The following is an 11,354-nucleotide window of genomic DNA, read 5'->3' on the forward strand; positions in this document are numbered from 1 at the left end:
CCGGCTTCTGGACGGCCGCTCACGGCGGCTTCTGGCCATTCACGCTGGCTGCTGGCTACACATGGTAGCCCATGGCAACCCACTGCAGCAGGGGCTGCAGCCTACAGCGTGGCAGGTGACTCATGGCAGCCCAGCTCCAGGTTGAGCTGTTCTTCACCATCTTAGCTGTAGAGGGCAATGTCACTGGCCCTCATATGTGGGATCGAACCGGGTCCCTCTGGCGTCCCAAGCCAGCTCTTAACCAACGCGCCACTCGGCCAGCCCAAGGGCTGATTTTAAAGGGTGAAGTTTTATACAAAAAATGACACAATACCAGCACAGTCAGTGATTATTCAATAGATTCGAATTAAATTAAACAGGTATCAATATAAAGAAATTATTCCTTGATTTTCCTTCTTTACGTAAATAAAATCCAAATAAACCATACGTTTTGGAAAGAGGATAGAAAAATCTCTTTGCTTGGAATCAGAAAAAGAAGTGGAAAGGAGATCTTTCTGAAAGCTTTGCTAAGGATCGCTTATGTTAATCATTTAAACCTTGAACCTGTCATAATATAGTTCATTGGGATATGTAAATGATCCTTAAATAATAACCTTCCAGTCCCAAAGAGCCCTGTGGACAATGGAAACGTATAATAAATTTCTTCCCTCTCCACCTACAACCTAAGGAAATTGCTTCAAAGCCACTGATAACACACAATCTTTCTCCTTCCCTAGCACCTCCTCATTTCTATGCCATTACAGATTTATGTGCAGGTACTCTGATGAAAACTTGACATTTTTCCTTGTCAACTGACCAATTTACTCCCTGTCCAGACCACATTCTGACTCTTTGCCCAACTCTCCAATTTCTATAGAAAGCATCTTCAAGTTCACAGTAAACAGACATGAACTCTTTGTAAGCTAGCTACAGTGATGTCTATTTGAAGATCTGTCTAATGCGAAACACGTGAGCCAATAAAGAATGTTCCCCAAATGCTGCAGGTGGAGGTCTCTGCCATCCTCCAGGGTTCCTACCATCCAATAGATACCTCTCTTCACTCCTTCTTATTTGACTACCATTGAGACACGCACACAGCAACACAAGGGCACCAAAGGGGCCTCAATCTGATACTCCAGGTACTTCTCACAGAGTGCCTACTGCCTTTCCCAAGAAACTATTTATAAATATCAGAGCTCTGTAAATGTTACTGATTTCCCAGAAGACAACAGGAATGACTCATGTAAAATAATGAGAAAGCCCTTTCGGAACATCAGACTCTGAAATGCAGATTATATTCATTTTAGACATAGCAGAGAAAAATCAGCACAAAATAACGTTGTGGGAGCAAGGAGGAAAATCAGTACTGTTGTATGAATCTTTAATAAAGAATGCAATCCAACTTAAAAAATTCAAATTTCTTTCACATAAATTAAGGAACTCTTAAAAATATACATGATTTGTACTTCTGCTCCACTAACTCCAAATAAAGACCATACCTCAGTGCTCTGAAGAGATTTTTTTTAGTTTCTCAGGGTCTAATACCTTCACTCACACCCAGTTTCCTCATTATTTCCTTGTAGTTTAGCACTAGGTCAAGCTACATCTGAGGTGCATTGTTACATTCTAGGAATTATATTTCTAGAGAAATATAAGCCAACTGGGAACTGTTCAAAGTGCACAATACAGAGGGGAATCTCTAGACACATACAGACTCCAAGGACTTGAGAGTGAAGGGCATTTTACTCTCCTGTGGATTCTCCTCTCCTTGTCACCAATGAACTGAGAGCTTCATGATACATAGTGGCTGGACTCAGAATTTTCTGATAGTGGTGCCAAGTGGAAAAGTTTGGGGAACACTGAATTAGGGGGGAAAGCAGTTACTACTCCTCACTTGTCGGACCCCTTCAAAGGCTGTGCTGGCACCCTGTTTCTGTTCAGCTCCTCATGGGTTCCCTGCCTCTGTGCCTCCCACAGCGCAATAGTAAGTGGCAGCATCTGCCACTTGCACCTGGAGGATGAGCAGTGAAGAAGAGAATCGTTCATATATCATGTGGTGGCGTCCCTGCTGAGAAGACTTCGAGCCCCTTACAAGGAGTCTTGGTGCAAGTCCTGGGAAGTGAAGGTACCAGAAGAAGTCATAAGCAGTGGATATCGAGTGATTACAGGGGATTTCTGCCACAGCTCCCTCTGAAGAAGCCACGAAGGAAGGCTGAAATACTTGGTCCTTGCTCTCTGCAACTGCAGGAAACAAATAAAGAAGGCTGTGAGTTTCATGCTGCTATTTACTTCTGATGGCCTTTGATGTACAGTGACTACTAATTAAGGTACCTTTTATTTTAATTAGTCCAAACTTTCAGACAGCGGCATTCGCTTTTCTAATACCAGAGGGTGGAAGAGGCTACTCACCCTTCCAGAGAGAGCTGAGGAGGACCCCCAACCACACCGCTTCCACAGTGCTCTGCAAAGCCATAGCCAAACCACAGCTGGTCTCAGGCCTCAGCTGTAAGTGCGATGCTCACCAGGAAGCTGAGTGAAGACCCGTTTTGCTTTTCTTTTTCCTTTGTCAATGACATCATCAGCCAGAATCTGCAGACTATAGAAGAGTGACTACAGTTGTGAGGCCACATAATAGTGGCTTCACCTGTCCTTTGTTCTGAGCAGGTAGCCTTACAAGGAATGTAGCCTTTCAGAGGTCCCTGCACTTGTGCAAATTTAATCACTGGGGAAGCTTCTTTCCTTCTCTAGATGTCAGAAGAAGTCATGTAATTGATGGGACGCTGCTTCATTATTCATGTTAAAGTGATATAGTCACACAAAACGTATGCTGAATTTATCACATGTGATAATAATGAAATGGTAACATGTGAAAATTAATAATCATAAAATGTTAGTAACTGTGCTGGAGGAGAGATGGCTTTTTTTTAAGGCACAAAAAATACTGTGTAAACATAGTCATCAAAATTAGACTCTTTGCATCCAAGGTTGTCTCTGGAAGAAGTAAGGAAAGAAGATCTCAGCTATACTTTTCTGTAACCAGAAAAAGTTGGGTCAAGGAAGACCTAAAAGCTGCATTTGGAGATGATCTCTGTTGGATGATACCAATCCTCATTTTGTAGCCTGAGACTGTCCCCTCTTTATTAATGCAGGGCTTAGTAGTTCTCCCTCTCGCTTTTATTGCTTTATACAGGTTCCCATGGGATTTCATTATATTTGAAAAAGAAAAGTTGAACAGGTTTGTGGCAATTCAAAGTTTATACATTAAATCGCTTGTATGTACACCACCACCTAGTGGACCACATGGGAACTGATGTAAAATCATTTCCCCAAGCAGCCTCTGAGACCGTCTTCACAGCTTCCCACAGCTTGAAGAGATTTCATGCCCTTTGCTTTTGTTCAAATGTTTCATTCTTACTCAGTTTCCATAGGGATGTGAAAGCTATCCAAAGGAAATAATTGCCTTCTTGGAAAGCTTCCTGGCTACCAAAATATGTTCTTCATTCAAGCGAGTGGTTATTTCAACACATACTTCCAGGGAGTTAAATATTTCTCTTTCTCGTTTTAAGGTGATTGCTTGATTCATTTTATTTTTTCTTTTTTTAAATAGTCTTCCAGGTAAGGATAAATTAGTTTTTTCTTCATCTTTCCTATTTTTTTTACTGGGATTTTTAAGATTTTATTGGGGAATTGGGGAAGGGGAACAGTGTTGGGGTTTGGGGAAGGGGAACAGCCAAGATATTGCCTTTCAATCTTAGTTGTGGAGGGCACAGCAAGCTCAGCTCCAAGTCCAGCCACCATCTGGCCACCTGTCAACAGCTTGCGGCCACTCAGCTCAAGGTGCCATGTTTAATCTTAGTTGCAGGTGGGCATAGCCCACCATCCCTTGCAGGAGTTGAACCAGGAACCTTGTTGCTAAGAGCGCACGCTTTAACCACTGAGCCATCTGGCCGCCTGTCGGCAGCTCAGGGCAGCTCAGCTCAAGGTGCCATATTCAATCTAAGTTGCAGGTGGGTGTAGCCCACTATCCCATGTGGGAGTCGAACCAGCAACCTTGTTGTTAGGAGCATGTGCTCTCACCAGCTGAGCTATCCTGCTACCTGTTGGCAGCTCAGTGGCAGCTCAGCTCGGGCGCAGCTAGCTCACTGGCTTATGTCGGAGTCGAACCAGCGATGCTGTTGCTCAGAGCTCGTGCTCTTAACCAACTGAGCCATTTGGCCAGGCCCTGGTATATTTTTTAAGTAAGATGATTGTTTAAGTCTAACAGAGACCTTTCTTTTATATTTACGACCCCCAAAAGCTTCCAAATAAAATAGTGGTGTGCAGAGCTTATGCTGAAATCAAGACCTATGTATCTCAAAATGTGTATCCAAAGAAATGAAAATGTTAGTGCTGCTTCTGTTTAAATAACAAACCTTGAATGGATGGTTTAGTTAAGTATCAAGTTAGGAATTTAACTTAAATAAGTAGTGTTGTGTCAACTGTATTTCAAAGTTCACCAAATCTATATTCTCATTTTATCTATATGATGGTTAAATATTAATATCTCAGTTCTCAAGTGGAATTAGAGCCCCTCTGCTAGGACACAGTTTTTCCTGATCCATTTTCATTTGCTTTCACAGATGTCACTGTTGCTGTCACTGCTCCTGTCACTATCACTGTCACAGGTCAATGCAGTTAGGTTTCCCAGGGCTTCCTTTTGTTCCTGGCTGATTGCAAAGTCAGCCATTTCTCTCTAGGTGAGGCTGTCACAAATAGGTAAGCTAAAGGCATTTGCCAGCTTCACTATTTCAGTGACCTAGGCAGGGCTGTTGGATGTTTTTGCACTGTCCATAAACTCATTCAGCAACTCATTTATAGGGATCTTATTATGTTTCCTGAAAAGCCCCAACATTTTCCAGGCTCCCAGGTTTCTCCCAACCCTTAAGAACAGGACAGCTATATAGTTCAGAGGGTTGGCTGGCCAATCAAGAGCAGTCTGTCTGGCATCTTGGCTTTCAAAAGTAGATTTGACATCTAGAGCACAATCAGTAAACACCACCTGAAGCTCTGGTGGGTGTTGATCCCTTGCCATGAGCATCAAAATCTTCTTTTGGGTCACTGCAAAAAGTGTGACCATATTCTTTAGTATCTTTCCAAATTTGAGGAATTATTTCTAGCCTGTTGGCTACATCCAATGCTTGGAGAAGACCTATCAATGTTTGGGAATGGGGAAAGAAGGCTGAAGATATCAGGTCCATATACTACTTCAAGGTGACATCAATTTATTCCATGAAACAAAGCAAACTAAAGAGCTTGGAATAGTATAAATTATGCTGATTATCAGGTCCAATGAATTTCTGGTTGTCTCCAGTGTTTAAAAGGCTATGTACTTGGTAAGAAAATTCTAGCTCTCTCATGGCTGACTGAAAATATCATCATCCAGGTCCTTTGGGGAAAATTTCTTTCCCATTAATTCGTTCATGATACCATGGATCATGAGAGATGATCCTTTTGAAGGGCTTTCGTGTTGATAAAACAGCTGAATAATATAGTGATATGTTGCAAATCAGGGTTCGATTTTGAACTTACATTCTTCATGTAAGTTCTGTGAGGCTGGCAATTTTCCAACTACATAAAATCTGTGGAGACAGTTCAGAATGGTATTAAAAGTCTGTAGATTTGGTTTCACCTTCTGTACAACCATTTGTTTCAGCAGCTCCAATATATCATCCCATTGTTCCTCAGATTTCTCATTTATCATTGCTGTTGCTTCAATTAGTGAATTGAAAGTGTATACATCAAAATGGAGTTTAATAACTCGGTGTACAAGCTTAATGCCTGCACAGGAGCTCGGTGCATTACCATTCCTTGGATCATTGTACAGTATGAATGTGTAGTTTCTCTCTGGCTTTACAGCAAAGATTCTCTCAGCATTGTTATTTGCTCTCCAAGTTACTCCAAACCGATGACCAGCCATCTTAGATTTCTCGTTATTTTCCTCTGTGGCCTCTTCCAACTCTTCTGATTTTTCACTTTGTTGAAAATCATAATCAGCTGAGGGCTCTTGGTCACCATAGTAACACAATAAATCCAGGAGACTATTAGTTGTTTCCAGAGATACAATGGTTCCTGCTTGCAAGAAATGTTCAAACATATCCACCAAAGCTTTGACCTTTTTGAGTTTGATTCGTTCATTTAAGGAGGCTTCACTTATATCTTCAATCTGAGGTTCAAAGTACTCAGAACTCTCATGAATGACTGAAAAAAACATATCATTAAACATATATATGAGGTTCAGCTATTTCCTTCTGAAAATATTTGGGATGTAAATTAATGACACATTTTTCTGCGTTCTCCCAGACTTCTTTGCCAATAAAAATGAATGTGATTCTATAGAGGATGTTGGTATAAGATAAGAATCATCTTGAAATGCATAAGGGACAGCTGTGGTATCCCTGCTTGCTGTGGATGCAAATGCCTAAAGAATGGCCACTTTATCTCAAGTTTTCTTTTTTGGAATGACCAGTTCTTCAAGCCCTGTTACAAAAGCTCCTTCAACCTTTGAGAGGGCTACATTTCCAGAATAAAATATGCAGCTAAGGATCAGGCAATGGCAGGCAAAGGCTTCAGCAGAACCTTAGCCAGTGAACTGACAATACCACCACTATCTTTGGCTTCTTCGCATTGCATGCTGGGAAAGCATGCCTTCCACCTTCAGGATTACCCAGGGATGGGGAGGGTGGGTGGAAATAGTTCAGCTATTAGCTTAGACAGAACAAGATGAAAGCAATCATAAAATAGGTTAAAAGCTCATGGTTTGCAAGGCTTCTTTACAGAAGTTAAGTGCTCAATACACCTCATTTGCCTCAAAGAAATTTTCTAAAACCATCATTTTAATCTCATATGTCTTTGATTGTTTTCAAAGTAAGAAGGTTAGTGAGAGTCGTGAATGATCTTATTCACCCCCCTAGAGGGGAAGTCTACCTCTTACCCTTTATCTCTCAGCAGTACCTATATCTCTGGTAGTCATTTCAAAGACAAAAGTTTAGGGAAGCAGGTTACATACTTATTTTTAAATAACTATCTAACCTGACAGGGCTCTGCATATCGTCTTATAAGTGTGTACTGACCAACCCCAAGAGAACTATTCACATCACAGACCCATAGATTTGCATCTCCATCACAATTTTCCAGCAAATTGTAGCACAGCAACTTTATCACATCAAATTCGGTAAATTGCAACCATGTTGCAACTAATTGTAATTCACGTAAAATTGCCATAATCTACCCTCACTCTGACATTTCTAGTGAGTTAGGACCACAAAGGAAACCAATGACTTCTTAACAGAAAAATTCAATTCTCTTTACTCAAGACACATTATTATTCAACAAGCCAAAATCTAATTTATCATTTTCACCCCAAACATGCCTGTCTTCCTGACTCTCGATTTCTGTAATTGTTTCCATCACCTAGGTTTGAAACCTTAGGCTAGCTCACTCACTCCTCCAATCTATTCTACACAGTGGAGTAAGATTAATCTGCCTCTGAGATAAAACAAATGACGTTTGCCAACTGCATATAGGATGTGCACCAGGTGTACCCTAGTAGCTTGAGTACAGCCTCTTGAGCTGACCAGCCTCCCCTCATGGCAAGACATTTTTACTTTTGCTTCAGTATTCTATTCTAAAGCAACATTGCAAATTCTACAATGATCGGCTAATCATTTGTTATTTCATGTTTCGTATTTCTGAAATCAAAGCAATAATTCTCAGGGTTCTTTTTTCATTTTTCTCCCAGAATTTATCTTTAAACAGTTCTCCAGAATGTGACTACACTTTGTGATTCTCTGCCTCCTGGACATGTTCTGTGTGCATAGCTTGGTTCATTGGCCAGCAATAATTCATTTACATCAGTTAATCACCTCATAACCACAACAGTTTTAATAAGGTCCAGTGGGAGGAACCCAACTCCCTTTGTTAACTGCTATTCTTATCACAGAGAAGTATTTGAGACCAGAGAATAATCAGTGAGAACAAAAGTTATAATGAATCACTAGAGGCATACCCTGGTCTTATCTGTGATGCTGGCATGGGCCAGAGGAGCACAGGAGACTAATTTAAAAGTTGAATTTTCCTCTGGGTCATCTTAACAGGCAGTCCCTATTGACCTGTAATTTGTCAAAAGTAGCCAAACTCTAGGCTTCTTCCTTCCCTGAACTTCATGTGTGTTCCAGTTACAAACACCTAACCTCTTGAGTGCCATTTGATTCAGCAGAGAAGAAGTAAATTACTACCCTATAACCCTATTCCTTTGTGCACAGTTTCCTTCACCATTAAGAGAAAGCAAAGTGTGAAGAGAGGATTTTAAGTCTTGATTATAGTTAACTACTTCACTAGGACCCTCTGTGGGTAGTTAGTCCACACATGTCACTTATTTTCATTTCCAGCTGAATTAGGCCCAACTAGGGAAGAAGTTCAAGATAGAAAATTCTCATCATCTAAGAAATCAGGAGCTGGAAAAAGTCTGAGTCTACGTGTTGTAGCCATTCATTTTACAGGAGAGAAAACAGAAACTCCAGAAGGTTACATGACTTGCCTAAGGTCACACAGAAAGCTTGTGATTGAACCAGATCTAAAACCCTATTCTCCTGTTCAGTGTTCTCCTAACAAAAATTTTAAGAGTTGTCTGCCACCTGAAGACAAGTCTGGAATAAAAATAAGAGATTGCTTTAGTTGAATTTTGGTTCGGAAAATATAATGCCCTATTATTTCTTTCTCTGATTTTTGAAAACTCTCATATGGTTTCTGTTTCCTCTCCATTCTCATTGCCATTGTTCTTATTAACTCATGCTCCTAATGCTGCCACAGCCTTCTTGCTTTGGCTTCCATCTTCCAGTCATTCCTATTTCTAATCTATCCTGCCTATCACTGCTAAATAATCTTTCTAAAAAAAACATCATGTCCCAACCTATTTAATAAAATAAACTATATAATCTTCATGTCTGTTCTGCTTAATTACCCATCTGTATCAAGTGAAGGGGGTCTAATTATATTTTTTGCTCCAAATTTCTATTCAATGACTCCAAATAATTTTTTTTAATTTATTGAATCCATGACTTATGCTTTCCATTTTAATGACATATTAGATTTTTAAATATAGCAGCATTTATTTCTGGGCTTTTTGTTGTAGAAGTTTCATACATCTTTCAGTTAATTGTATATATTCAGTTTTGACAACCATATCTATATAAACTGGAAAAACTAAATGTGGTATATGCATGCAATCAAATACTACTCAGCACTAAAAAAGAGTGAACCATTGATACAAAAAAATGACATATACAGATCTCAAAATAATTATGCTAAGTGAAAGAAGCCTGACAAAAAAGAATGCATGCTCTCCATTTACATTAAATTGTAGCAATTCTGGAAAAAGCAAATAATCAACAGTGACAGTAAGCACATCAGTGGTTGCCTGGGAAAGGGAGATGGGGAGCAATATGGGGCAAAAAAGGAAAATTACAAAGGAACACTAGAAAATTTGGGGGAATGATGGTTATGATCATTCATTTGATTGTGGTGATGGTTTCATATACATATATATATATATTTTATATCTATTTTTTGGCACCATGTATGTGTGTGTGTGTACACAATTTTAATAGTTTTCCTTTCTATATACACACAGAGGGTGCCAAAAAAAGTTTACACATTTTAAAAAAGGACAAAACTGTATTAAAATGGTAATATTCAATATATACCAATAATAAAAGATGAATACAAGTCACATTTCACTTCTGCAGTTACAAGAGGTGCTCAAAGTGGTTACCATCAGTGTCCAGACACTTCTGATTGCGGTGAACTACTGCTTGAGCATGGATAACATCTCTTAAAATGTGCATACATTATTTTGGCACCTCCATATATATATATATATATATATATATATATATATATATATAGGTGCAGATGTATATACACATACATACATACATGTGTCAGTATTCATCAAACTGTAAACTTTAAATATGTTCAGTTTATTATATGGTAGTTATACCTCAATAAGGCTGTTATGAAAAAGAGAAAAGACTTTGTGAACTAACTGTTATGAGTTCACTGGTGGCCTTCAAGGGAACAGGTTCCATAGATAGTAGCTGTTATGGACTGAATGTTCGTTCCCTCCCCCCCAAATTCATATGATGAAATCTTAAACTCTAAAGTGATGGTATTTGAAGGAGGGGCCTTTGGGAGGTAATCAGGGTTAGATTAGATCAAGAGGGTAGGGCCCTTGTGATAAGATTAAGGCTTTTCTAAAAAGTGGAGGAGACACAGGATCTCTCTCTCTGCTCTCTGCCATGTGAAGATACTATGAGAAAATGACCATCTGCAAACCAGAAAGAGAGCTCTCACTAGACACCAAATCTGCCAGCACCTTGATCTGGGACGTCCCACCCTTTAGAACTGTGAGAAATAAATGTTGCTTGTTTAAATCACCCAGTCTATGATATTTTTGTTGTACCAGCCCAGACAAACTAGACAAATATAGAAATACAATTACAAGAAGTAAAATGTGAATGGATAGTGAGGTATTAGAAGCAAATAAATTGTTGGTGTAATACAAACGACAGGACCAAGATTAGAAATTTTTTAATTATAAGGAAGTTCTAAACATGTTTATAGGCTGAGAGAATTGATTCAGTGGAATAAAATTGAAGCTATCAATGAGTGAGGCAGTAAATGATGGAATAAAGTCCCCAGAGAGAATAGAAGATATTTACCACAACAATTCAGACGTTTCCCCAAAACAAAGAATTTGGAAGATGACCCCAAGGTATACGAGATATACAAGTAGGTATGTCTCTGAAAGTCTCCTTAGTAACTTTGAAATCTACATGCATTTTCCCAGCTGTCTTTAACATCAATTCTGCTTCTGGGATGTTTTCCAAAAGTATTTCCACTTTTCACAACATTCAATTTAGCACACCATCTTACATCTTTGACATAGACTGCATTTGAATCATAAATTCAATTTAAAACCTTGTCAAATTGTTCTTTAATACAAGTCCTGCTTTGCTAATTTCACTGCACCTTGCCATGCATGCTGAAGCAAAGGATTTTGATGTACATCAGTCTCTGAGCTCTTCTCATAGTATTTGTTACAGCACAGAAATATGTGCCACTCTGACTCTATTCTGCCCCTCCTAAGAAGAGATTAGATGTCTTAGGGGACATTCTAGTTTTATGAGAAAAATTCCAGCTACTACAAGTCCATCTGTTAAATTCCTCCAAAAATGGAGCTCTGTTCACCAACTTCCCTTGGACTGCTAATATTAAAACATGGTGTCATAGATGATAGAACTGTGACTGCAGGAGATCTGGACTTTTTCTCTTTCCTG

General features: G+C 39.3%; 1 pseudogene; it reads right to left on the reverse strand.

The window, feature by feature from the left end:
• Positions 1–4,582: 4,582 nt before the first annotated feature.
• On the reverse strand, positions 4,583–7,064 carry LOC109374257 (pentatricopeptide repeat domain-containing protein 3, mitochondrial pseudogene; annotated as a pseudogene).
• Between the last annotated feature and the right edge of the window lie 4,290 nt (positions 7,065–11,354).

Source organism: Hipposideros armiger, unplaced genomic scaffold (assembly GCF_001890085.2).
Source record: "Hipposideros armiger isolate ML-2016 unplaced genomic scaffold, ASM189008v1 scaffold_807, whole genome shotgun sequence".
Taxonomy (NCBI): Eukaryota; Metazoa; Chordata; class Mammalia; order Chiroptera; family Hipposideridae; genus Hipposideros; species Hipposideros armiger.